Source organism: Cynocephalus volans, chromosome 3 (assembly GCF_027409185.1).
Source record: "Cynocephalus volans isolate mCynVol1 chromosome 3, mCynVol1.pri, whole genome shotgun sequence".
Lineage (NCBI taxonomy): Eukaryota > Metazoa > Chordata > Mammalia > Dermoptera > Cynocephalidae > Cynocephalus > Cynocephalus volans.
Window position 1 is genome coordinate 176,073,827 of NC_084462.1, and position 12,437 is coordinate 176,086,263.

The 12,437-nt window shown below is 40.7% G+C and overlaps 1 protein-coding gene across 5 annotated transcripts in view; it reads left to right on the forward strand.

Annotated features, from left to right (window-relative positions):
* The first annotated feature begins 542 nt into the window (after positions 1 to 542).
* Positions 543 to 12,437, forward strand: part of VRK1 (VRK serine/threonine kinase 1) — a 98,953-nt gene continuing 87,058 nt past the window's right edge. For all 5 annotated transcript variants that reach the window (XM_063090852.1, XM_063090855.1, XM_063090853.1 and 2 more), the window contains exon 1: positions 543 to 624. The gene's annotated coding sequence lies outside the window, so the exon portion shown is untranslated. The remainder of the gene's footprint in view (positions 625 to 12,437) is intronic.

Here is a 12,437-nt window from a genome sequence, read left to right on the forward strand (position 1 = left end):
AACTGAGACTCATAGAGGTTAAGTAACTTAGGTTGCAAGGCTATAAAGTGGAAGGGCTGGGATTTGAAGTGCGGGCTGTTTGCTTGCAGAGCCAGGCCACAGTCTACTGAACCAAGCTGCGCAGGACAAGCACTGTGGGGTGGTGGGCAAGACGGTGGAAAAACACAAGTATGCATGGGAGGCACTCAGCCAACGGGAACACAGGGCTTCCTTTACAACCAACCCTTTGTCAACTCGCTTACTGAATAAATGAAGCTACTCAGAACACTGGCAATCTTTATTTCGATTCCTACGCCATTGAGAGTACAGCATTTCATCAGGAGGTCGGAATCAAGCTGGAAACCACATTTCCCAGAAGCCCTCGGTCAGAGACTCCAATTCCCAGGATGCTGTGGAAGCGCCGGACCACAGCTCCCAGCATTCCTGGGGAGGCGCGGGGAGAGCGCCGGCCCCACCCCACTCGGCCGCGCTCCCGCTCGCCCCGCCCCTCCACGTCGCCCCAGAGCCAATGGGAAGGCTCCATACTGCAGAGTGTGAAGGGGCCGGCGCGTCTGTCGAGTTGCGAGTCGGCGAAAGCGGCGGGAAGTTTGTACTGGGCAGAAGGCGACGGATCTGCGGCTTGGGGTAGGGCGGCCGTGGGCGACGCGGCGCGAGAGCTCGCGCGCAAGCCTGGGACGCGGAAGAGGGCGGCTGGCTGGGGGGCGGTCGGGGGCTGGGGCCGGCTCTGGGCTTCCGGGCGGCCGTGACCTCGGGCGGCCTCCGGACGCGCCGGGGGCTGCGGAAGGCGCCGCCCGGCGAGGCCGCGGTCTGCCGCGTCGCCTCAGCCTGCGGAGGCGTCCGCTCCTTCCTGGTGTCCCCCAGGCCCCGCTGGGGCCCCGGAGCTGCCTTGACGGCCAGGCCTGCTCCTCCAGCCGCCCCCCGGTCTTAGTTCCTCATCTGGGCGGGCATCTGAGCGCGGTCAGGCTGGCACCACCTCCTCGGCCTCGGGGCCTCGTCTGAGAAACGGGGCCTGCGTGCCAGCCTGGGGCCGCGGGTGAGCAGGACAGGGAAACACAGAGTACACGCAGATACGGTGGTTTGCGGGGACTGAGGAGCTTCTTTAAGCGAGTGCAGGCGATTGTGGGCCCGGGTAATGAGGCGGGGCCCTGCCGGTGGTCAGGGAGGGCTTCTCAGAGGATGGGACTTTTGAGTCCAGAGGAGGCAGAAGGAGCCTGCACCCCTGGGGTTAGCAATCCAGGCCCGGGCTCCGTGAGGCCCCTCCATTATTGACCTGTCTTGGGACAGAGAGGCCCGGTGAGCCTGGACTTGAAGGCATGGAGCAAGGCGGTAGAGCTGCGTGTGGGTTTTTACGAGGGATATTCGTATCGCTGTGGACAGTTCCTCTTCTGTTCTTCTCTCCCTAACTGGCAGGGTGGCACCCTTTACTGATGCAACTGTGTTCAAGTGCAACCCAGAGTTTTTTCTGCCTTCGAAATAGTGTTAGGTTCTGGTCTCAAAATTTTTAGGTGGTTTAGTTACTTTCGACTAATCTGCACAAGAGTCGCCGAGGGTGGGGGGAGATAGATGAGGCCATCCATTTTTTAACGTATTTTCTTTCAAGTCACCCATTTTTGTTTTTCTTTGTAGACTCCTCCTTTCCTTCCTCCATCTTTCTTAGAACAACTTGGAAATACCAGTTTTGCTACGGTGGTGGTGATTTTAGGGAACTCTTCAAGAGCCTCATTAATTATTTCTTTTGTTTGTTTCCTTTACCGGAATTGCCCTTCTGCTGAGTCTGAAATTCAAAGAGTTAAAAAAAATGTAGGGCAGCATTTTTAAGAGTTCAGAATAAAGGCACCTTGCTTTATGACATGCTAAGCGTGATATTTTGGGCGAGAATTTGATCTGCAATTTTAAAGCAATTTCAGAAGGAAGCAGGATTTTTTTACATAGTCATTTTACACAGGTTACGTTTGTGCTATTCAAAATGGCATGTAGTAATTGGAATTAAATTTTTGGGTAGATAAGATTATGTTCCTCTGCTACCTATAGAAGGTAATGTAACTGAAGTAGTCAATAATAGCTTTCTCTGTTGATTCTACCACAGATGGTATTTTCTGTGCATCTCAACATTGGTGATCAGATTCTGTGTTAATACAGTAACACAACTTGAATTTAATAACAATAAACTTGTGTTGGGTGTTACTGTCAATTTAGTACTAGTATCCAGTACAAATATCAGTTTTACAGTGTAATGGCTGCTTGTTATGCTCAGTGCTGCAAAAATTATGAGAAGATATTTGTTAAACAAATGAGATAATGGAGTAATGTGTTAAGCATAGAGCCTGGCATGTGGTAAGTTAGTAAGTGCCCAGGAAATGGTTATATGGAAAGCTTGTGCTAAGTTTTATTCCAGTACGCAAGTGTGTATTTTAAAAATAACAGTAATATGTTAAAAATGTTGACAGACCCTAAAATTACATTTCTTAAAGGAAATAGGCCAGCTTTTTTTAAATTTTGAGAGCTAATGTGAAATACTAATAAATATATGTGAATGTCCCAGATGTCTAGAAAAGAAAAAACAAGATTTTAATTTTGACAGCTACATATTTTTTTCCTTTAAGGCATCCCTGATAAGATATAATGTACTCTGAATAGGATTTTAATTTGAAAAATAAAACTTTAAAAATATTTTGGATTTGAAAAATAAAACTTATTTGAAAATGAAGCAAAGCTTTAAAATTTACCTTATATCAAATGAAGGATGACTTCTGAATTTATGCAAATGTGCAAATGCTCATATCTCCATATATCAGGCAGTGAGCCTAATGGGAATTAAATGCTGCCTCTTTGTGCCTGTGAGTGAGGCTTTCATGAAAATTGGTCTTGATGGGTTCTGAGAATGGATTGGTAACTGAATAGGACCGGAGAATATTTTTCAGTCTGGTAGGATATTTTACATGCTTGCCAAGTTATTTTTCGGAGTGAGAAGAGATAGACTCATTTATTCACTAGAGATCATGTGCGTCCTATTTGCCAGGAATTGTGCTAGGTTCATAGTCTGTTCTTGCTATTGTATTTTTTTTTTTTTTTGAGACAAGTTTTCTTTGTTTTAAATTAATATAGGTCATTCTTTTTTACTTTATCTAACATCCAGCACACAAGAAGTGAATTAAATGTGTTGGGCACATTTGAAAAACTATGCTATTAATGATAAAATGTTGAAAATTTTTAATATAGATGCAAAATTAATTTAGAGAGGTGATAGAATTTGACAAAGCATTTAGCCAGGTGGTGTAACCAATATGTTTGTAGTTTAGGATATGTTTGACCCTTTTGACCAAAATTCCTGTGAACATGTTCTTACTGCCTTTATGAAGATGCAAAAAGGGACGTGCCCTTTGATTTTTTTTCTCTCTTGGTTCCTGAATGATATTTAAGCACCCAACGTTCTGAGGTTGCTATTTTGAAGTAATTTCATGCACTTTCCCAGTTACTCCTACTGTCTCTCCCAATGTTGTTTTAAATCTTTGTGCTTAAACTCAGGCACATCTTCCTCCTCTTGTTCTGAATGACATATGCCCAACACTATGAAAAAGAAAAGCTGTCTAGAGGCTCTAAATAGTTATGAGGTGTGCTCCTGCCCCCCATATTAGGAGTTAGATTTTTAATATTCATCAATAAATACTAATGACGAGAAATAACTTTTACTAACATTCTTCAATAAATTTATTAAGAATTTTATTAGCCACAGCATCTTTGTCAATTTGGAAAAATACATGTTTGTGAATCATATTATTTATTTAGTCTTTAGGTGAGTACATGGAGTTTTGATGGTTCTTTGCAATAACTCCTATCTCTCCATGGGTCTCTGGCCCATAGGACAGGAACGAGTGCTCTAGGATTTGAAAATTAAGGTAGACACTATTCATTCTGGCAAATATTTAGGATGAATATTAAACATATGCACATACAAAAATGTTTATTGAGAAGTCATAGTTATTAAGGGGGAAGATGTGCTAGATGGAAGTCATATAACTAAATTGCAGGGTAATTAGTTTGAGATTTGGGAATGTTCTGTCATACACTTTTTAAACAAATATCATTCTGATATTGGAAGGACGTGTGTCTTATAGAGCTCAATATCAGGAACAATATAGTCGGTCCTGCAAGGGACTAAAATGAGACATGGAAAGCACCATCCTACTCTTTTTCTGGGGTTTTATTTTTTTTTTATTTTTATTTTTTTAAATTTTATTTTGTCGATATACATTGTAGCTGATTAATGCTCCCCATCACCAAAACCTCCCTCCCTTCTCCCTCCCCCCCCCCCTAACAATGTCCTTTCTGTTTGTTTGTTGTATCAACTTCAAATAATTGTGGTTGTTATATCTTCTTCCTCCCCGCCCCCCGGTTTGTGTGTGTATGTGTGTATGTGTGTGTGTGAATTTATATATTAATTTTTAGCTCCCTCCAATAAGTGAGAACATGTGGTATTTCTCTTTCTGTGCCTGACTTGTTTCACTTAATATTATTCTCTCAAGGTCCATCCATGTTGTTGCAAATGGCAGTATTTCATTCGTTTTTATAGCTGAGTAGTATTCCATTGTGTAGATGTACCACATTTTCCGTATCCACTCATCTGATGATGGGCATTTGGGCTGGTTCCAACTCTTGGCTATTGTAAAGAGTGCTGCGATGAACATTGGGGAACAGGTATACCTTCGACTTGATGATTTCCATTCCTCTGGGTATATTCCCAACAGTGGGATGGCTGGGTCATATGGTAGATCTATTTGCAATTGTTTAAGGAACCTCCATACCATTTTCCATAGAAGCTGCACCATTTTGCAGTCCCACCAACAATGTATGAGAGTTCCTTTTTCTCCGCAGCCTCGCCAGCATTTATCGTTCATAGTCTTTTGGATTTTAGCCATCCTAACTGGGGTTAGATGGTATCTCAATGTGGTTTTGATTTGCATTTCCCGGATGCTGAGTGATGTTGAGCATTTTTTCATATGTCTGTTGGCCATTTGTATATCTTCCTTAGAGAAATGCCTACTTAGCTCTTTTGCCCATTTTTTAATTGGGTTGCTTGTTTTCTTCTTGTAAAGTTGTTTGAGTTCCTTATATATTCTGGATATTAATCCTTTGTCAGATGTATATTTTGCAAATATTTTCTCCCACTCTGTTGGTTGTCTTTTAACTCTTTTAATTGTTTCTTTTGCTGTGCAGAAGCTTTTTAGTTTGATATAATCCCATTTGTTTATTTTTCCTTTGGTTGCCCGTGCTTTTGGGGTCGTATTCATGAAGTCTGTGCCCAGTCCTATTTCCTGAAGTGTTTCCCCTATGTTTTCTTTAAGAAGTTTTATTGTCTCAGGGTGTATATTTAAATCCTTAATCCATTTTGAGTTGATTTTAGTATACGGTGAGAGGTATGGATCTAGTTTCATTCTCCTGCATATCGATATCCAGTTATCCCAGCACCACTTGCTGAAGAGGCAGTCCCTTCCCCAGTGAATAGGTTTGGTGCCTTTGTCAAAGATCAGATGGCAGTAAGTGTGTGGGTTGATTTCTGGATTCTCTATTCTATTCCTTTGGTCAGTGTGTCTGTTTTTATGCCAGTACCATACTGTTTTGGTTATTATAGCTTTGTAGTATAGCTTAAAGTCAGGTAGTGTTATGCCTCCAGCTTTATTTTTTTTGCTGAGCATTGCTTTGGCTATTCGTGGTCTTTTATTGTTCCATATAAATGTCTGAATAGTTTTTTCCATTTCTGAGAAAAATGTCTTTGGAATTTTGATGGGGATTGCATTGAATTTGTATATCACTTTGGGTAGTATGGACATTTTCACTATGTTGATTCTTCCAATCCAAGAGCATGGAATATCTTTCCATCTTCTTGTATCCTCTCTAATTTCTCTCAGCAGTGGTTTGTAGTTCTCATTATAGAGATTTTTCACCTCCTTGGTTAACTCAATTCCTAAGTATTTTATTTTTTTGGTGGCTATTGTAAATGGGCAGGCTTTCTTGATTTCTCCTTCTGCATGTTCACTATTGGAGAAAAGAAATGCTACTGATTTTTGTGTGTTGATTTTGTATCCTGCTACTGTGCTGAAATCATTTATCAATTCCAACAGTTTTTTTGTAGAGGTTTTAGGCTGTTCGATATATAGGATCATGTCATCTGCAAACAGGGACAGTTTGACTTCATCTTTTCCAATCTGGATGCCCTTTATTTCCTTCTCTTCTCTGATTGCTCTGGCTAGTACTTCCAACACTATGTTGAATAGGAGTGGTGAGAGTGGGCATCCTTGTCTGGTGCCTGTTCTTAAAGGAAAAGCTTTCAGCTTTTCCCCATTCAGGATGATATTGGCAGTGGGTTTGTCATATATGGCTTTAATTATGTTGAGATACTTTCCCTCTATACCTAACTTATAGAGGGTCTTTGTCATGAATGAGTGCTGAACTTTATCAAATGCTTTTTCAGCATCTATAGAGATGATCATATGGTCCTTGTGTTTGAGTTTATTAATATGGTGTATCACATTTATTGATTTGCGTATGTTGAACCAACCTTGCATCCCTGGGATGAATCCCACTTGATCGTGATGAATAATTTTTCGTATGTGTTGCTGTATTCTGTTTGCTAGTATTTTAGTGAGGATTTTTGCATCTATATTCATCAAGGATATCGGCCTGTAGTTTTCTTTTTTGGTTATATCTTTACCTGGTTTTGGTATCAGGATGATGTTTGCTTCATAGAATGAGTTTGGGAGATTTGCGTCCGTTTCAATCTTTTGGAATAGTTTGTAAAGAATCGGTGTCAATTCCTCTTTGAATGTTTGGTAAAATTCTGCTGTGAATCCATCTGGTCCTGGGCTTTTCTTTGTTGGGAGCCTTCTGATAACAGCTTCAATCTCCTTTATTGTTATTGGTCTGTTCAGATTTTCTACGTCTTCACGGTTCAGTTTTGGGAGCTTGTGTGTGTCCAGAAATTTATCCATTTCCTCCAGATTTTCAAATTTGTTGGCGTACAGTTGTTTATAGTAGTCTCGAATGATTCCTTGTATTTCAGATGAATCAGTTGTAATATCGCCTTTTTCATTTCTAATTTTTGTTATTTGAGTCTTCTCTCTTCTTTTTTTTGTTAGCCATGCTAATGGTTTGTCAATTTTATTTATCTTTTCAAAAAACCAACTTTTTGATTCGTTGATCTTTTGAATTGTTTTTTGGTTTTCAATTTCGTTCAGTTCTGCTCTGATCTTAATGATTTCTTTCCGTCTGCTAACTTTAGGATTGGATTGTTCTTGTTTTTCTAGTTCTTTAAGGTGAAGTGTTAGGTTGTTCACTTGCCATCTTTCCATTCTTCTGAAGTGAGCATTTAATGCAATAAATTTTCCCCGCAATACTGCTTTTGCAGTATCCCACAGGTTTTGGTATGATGTATCATTGTTTTCATTAGTTTCAATAAACTTTTTGATTTCCTGCTTGATTTCTTCTTGGACCCATATGTCATTAAGTAGAATGCTGTTTAATTTCCATGTGTTTGTATAGTTTCCAGAGTTTTGTTTGTTATTAATTTCTAGTTTTAATCCATTGTGGTCTGAGAAGATACATGGGATAATTCCAATTTTTTTGAATTTACTGAGACTTGATTTGTGACCTAATATGTGATCTATCCTGGAGAATGATCCATGTGCTGCTGAGAAGAATGAATATTCTGAGGTTGTTGGGTGGAATGTTCTGTAGATATCTGCCAATTCCAATTTGTCTAGAGTCTTGTTTAGATCTTGTGTTTCTCTACTGATTCTTTGCCTAGATGATCTGTCTAATATTGACAGTGGAGTGTTCAGGTCCCCTGCTATTATGGTATTAGTGTCTATTTCCTTCTTTAGGTCTAATAGAGTTTGTTTTATAAATCTGGCTGCTCCAACATTGGGTGCGTACATATTTATGATTGTTATGTCTTCTTGATGGATCAGTCCTTTTATCATTAAGTAGTGTCCCTCATTGTCTCTTTTTATGGTTTTTAGTTTAAAGTCTATTTTGTCAGATATAAGAATAGCTACTCCAGCTCGTTTTTCTTTTCTGTTTGCATGGTAAATCTTTTTCCATCCTTTCACTCTTAGTCTGTGTGAATCTTTATGGGTGAGGTGGGTCTCTTGTAGGCAGCATATAGTTGGGTCCTGCTTTTTGATCCAGTCAGCCAGTCTGTGTCTTTTAATTGGGGAATTTAAGCCTTTAACATTAAGAGTTGTGATTGAAAGGTGTTGATTTATTCCTAGCATTTTATTGGTTGTTTGGTTGTCTTAGGTGTCTTTTGTTCCTTGCTTTCTGATTTACTGTTTGGTTTCTTTGTTTGTTGGTTCCTTAGGTTGTAGATAGTGTTTTTGTTAGCTTGTTTTCTCTTCATGAATGCCATTTTTATTGTACTAGCGGGTTTAGATTTTTCTTAGGTTTTTATGGCAGTGGTAGTTATTTTTCAGGAACCAAACCCAGTACTCCCTTGAGGATTTCTTGTAAGGGTGGTCTTGTGGTAGTGAACTCCCGCAGTTTTTGTTTGTCTGAGAAATATACTATTTGCCCCTCATTCCGGAAGGATAGCCTTGCAGGGTAGAGTATTCTTGGCTGGCAATCTTTGTCTTTTAGTATTTTGAAAATATCATCCCATTCCTTTCTAGCTTTTAGGGTTTGTGATGAAAAGTCTGATGTTAACCTGATTGGGGCTCCCTTATAGGTGATTTGACGCTTCTCTCTTGCAGCTTTTAAGATTCTCTCTTTGTCTCTGAGTTTTGCCAATTTGACTATGACATGTCTTGGAGAAGGCCTTTTTGGGTTAAATACGTTTGGAGATCGTTGAGCTTCCTGGATCTGAAGATCTGTGATTTTTCCTATACCTGGGAAGTTTTCTGCCACTATTTTTTTGAATATGTTTTCAATGGAATCTCCATTTTCCTCCCCTTCTGGAATACCCATGACTCGGATATTTGAGCGCTTGAGGTTGTCTGATATCTCTCTCAGATTTTCTTCCATGTCCTTGATTCTTTTTTCTTTCTTTTTGTCTGCTTGTGTTATTTCAAACAGCCCATCTTCAAGTTCAGAGGTTCTCTCTTCAACTTCGACAAGCCTGCTGGTTAAACTCTCCGTTGTGTTTTTTATTTCGCTGAATAACTTCTTCAGTTCAGCAAGTTCTGCTACATTTTTTTTCAGGACATTGATTTCCTTGTATATTTCCTCTTTCAGATCCTGTATACTTTTCCTCATTTCATCATGATGTCTAGCTGAGTTTTCTTGTATTTCATTCAGTTTCCTTAGAATTATCACTCGAAATTCCTTGTCAGTTATTTCAAGGGCTTCTTGTTCTATAGGATCTAGAGTATGAGATTTATTAACTTTTGGTGGTGTACTTTCTTGATTTTTTGTATTTCTGGTGTCTTTTTTTTGGTGTTTATTCATTGTTGCAGGGGGTTTCAGAGTCCACCGGTTTAAGACTAATGGCTAACTAGGATGTTGCTGTGGTTGCCAATTTGGTATGGCTCCCGCCGTGACTGCTCAGTTGGCCTCTAGTGTCTTGTGTGTGTGGTTGCCTCGGGTCTTGGGCTTCTCCGGGGATCCACCTTTCTGGTCAGCTTGTACTCTGCTGGGCTGGTGGATCACGTACCACAGGGTGTGTGATCTCTGTTGAGCTTTCACTTTCTGTACAGGACTTCTCCCCGTTCCGTGTGCTCTGGCCCAGGCTGTTAGATCGTGCAGTGGCGACCCCACCGGGTGTGTGGTTTCTGTCGAGTCTCCGCCTCCCTGGCCGCACGTCTCCCCCCTCTGTGCACACTGCTGGGCTGGGATGTGTCTTCTGCACCCCTCGTCTATCAGCTGGGCCTTCAAGACCCTGCTCAGCACCACCTCGCCCAGGAAGTCTACCAGGTTTCTGCTAGGCACAGACGACCGGTCTCTCTGGGTGCCTTTGTAGCACTGTGTAGATCTTTCTCGGGTCTTGTTCACCTTTGTATCCCCCCGGTATAAACCGAGTCTAGTGCCCGCCTGCAGCCTGCTCTCCGGCAGGTTCAAGCGGACCTGGGAACTCTCCTACCACACACTATTCCCAACCAGAAATTCGTTAGGCTTTTTTCCAAACTGGTGGTCGCAGAGATGGTATCTGCCTCCCAGTAACAGGAAGTTTACCGGGGCCGGAGTCCAGGGTGTGGTAGAGTGACAGTCGGCCCGCCTGTACTTCCTAGCCCTCCCAAAACTGGTCGGGACGCCCCACACCCCCAGTCCTGCCAGAGAACCGCGGAGGGAGTGGGAGAGGAGGTCGGCCCGCAGGGTCCGGAAAGCCCCGCGCCAGGCCAAGCAAATGGGCTCAGTGATGGTCGAGCAGGGCGGAGCTGCCCGCACCTGGGAAAATGGAGGCAGTACCGGGGCAGTGAGTGGCCTGGTGGTGCAGGCGTAAGCCGCGTGGGCATTCACCCCCCGAACAGAGCTGTGCCAGGGATCACTCACAGTGCTGTGCCAGGTCGGGCGCTTGCTCTGTCTCCTTTCTGGGGTTTTATAAATTTTTTCTGTGCCTTTATTTCTCTTTGAGGACTGGCTTTCCAGCTGCCTTTTGCATATGAGCAGATATGTCTGCTGTAGACACAGGTACTTGTTTTAAGAACCAAAAATAAACTACATTATCTTTAATTGTCAGTTATATCTAAAATTCAAAAACAGACTGTGAAGGTAGAAATCTTACAGGTAAGATAACTACAGCTTTATTTTGGATTGCTTGTCTCAGATAGTTTTACCAAGTAACAGCTAAGCAACTGTCATTTGATGACACTGTATTATATACTAGTGCATTGTGATCACATTTCCTAAGAATACGTGTTACAAGGTGCTGAAACTTTAGTCTTCATAGACTATGTCTGGAAGACACAGAAACAGAAACTTTTACTATTTCTCCTGTAGGCTTCAGTTGTTGCTGTTTTTTACTTATTGCAGTTTACTCTATAATATGGTAACGGCTATCAAAATATAAATTATATGTAGTTATAAATTCTTTGTTAGAGCTAATAAGAAAAAAGTTATTATTTAGGAATCAGGAAAAAAGTTTTAAAAACTAGTTTTTTTAAAAGATCAAGTTCAGATAACATTTAAGAAGCCTATTGTTGGTTTTACAGACTTGTGGAAAATATTTTAGAAATCGTGACTTTCAATATAAATTACCTTTCACATGTTGCTGGTGGGAATGTAAAATGGTATAGACACTCTGAAAATTAGTTGGGCAGTTTCTCAAAAAGCTAAACATACATTTGACATACGACCCAGCAGTTGCACTCATGGGCATCTATCTTAGAGAAATAAAAACTTATGTTAACATGAAAACCTGTACATGAATGCTTATAGCAGCTTTTGTTTCAGCAAAACCCTGAAACAATGCACATGTCCTTCCATGGGTGAATGGCTAAGTAAATGTGGTATGGCCATACAATGGAACACCACTGATCAACAAAAAGGAACAAACTATTGGTACGTGCTGCAACTTGGATGGAGCTTGTGGGCAATGTATTGAGTGAAAAAAGCCAACCTGAAAATGTATGATTCTGTTAAATGGCATTCTCAAAATGACAAAATGATAGAAATGGAGAACAGACCAGTTTTTGATGGGGTTAGGGCTGAGTTTCTTTGAGATGATAGAACAGTCTGTGTTCTGATTGTGGTGATGATTACATGAATCTGTATACATGCTACAATGCCTATAGAACTATATATGCACACACACACACAAAAGGATATTAAAACTGAAATGTGAGTAAGTAGTTTAATTACTAAAACTATATCAATACCAGTTTCCTAGTTTTGATAATTGTATTATGCTTGTCCATTGTATGACTGTTCCACATTTTATTTAACCATTCCCCTATGGAAGAACACGTGGGTTGTTTCTAGTTTTTGGCAATTGCAAATAAAGCTGCTATGAACATTTATGTACAGGTTTTTGTGTGAATGTAAGTTTTCATTTTTCTAGGATAAATGCCCAGGAGTGCAACTGTTGGGTTGTATGGTAAGTGTATGTTTAACTTAAGAAACTGCCAAGTTTTTCCAGTGTTGCGGCACCATTTTACAATCCTATGTTCAAGGTGCGAGAGATCCACTTTCTCCGCATTCTCACCACCCTTTGGTATTGATGATATTTTTTTGTGTGTGGTGATATCTCATCATGGCTTTAATTTGCATTTCCCTAATGGCTGATCTTTCTTCAATGGCTGATCTTTTCATGTACTTATTTGTCATTTATATCTTCTTTGGTGACTTGTCTATTCAAGTCTTTTGCCCATTTTATAATTGGATTGTTTTCTTATTGTTGATTATAGAGCATTCTTTATATGTGTTGCATATAAGTACTTTTGCTAAATACAGTCATGCATTGCTTAATGACAAGATAGGTTCTGAGAAGTGCATTTTTAGGCAATTTTGTT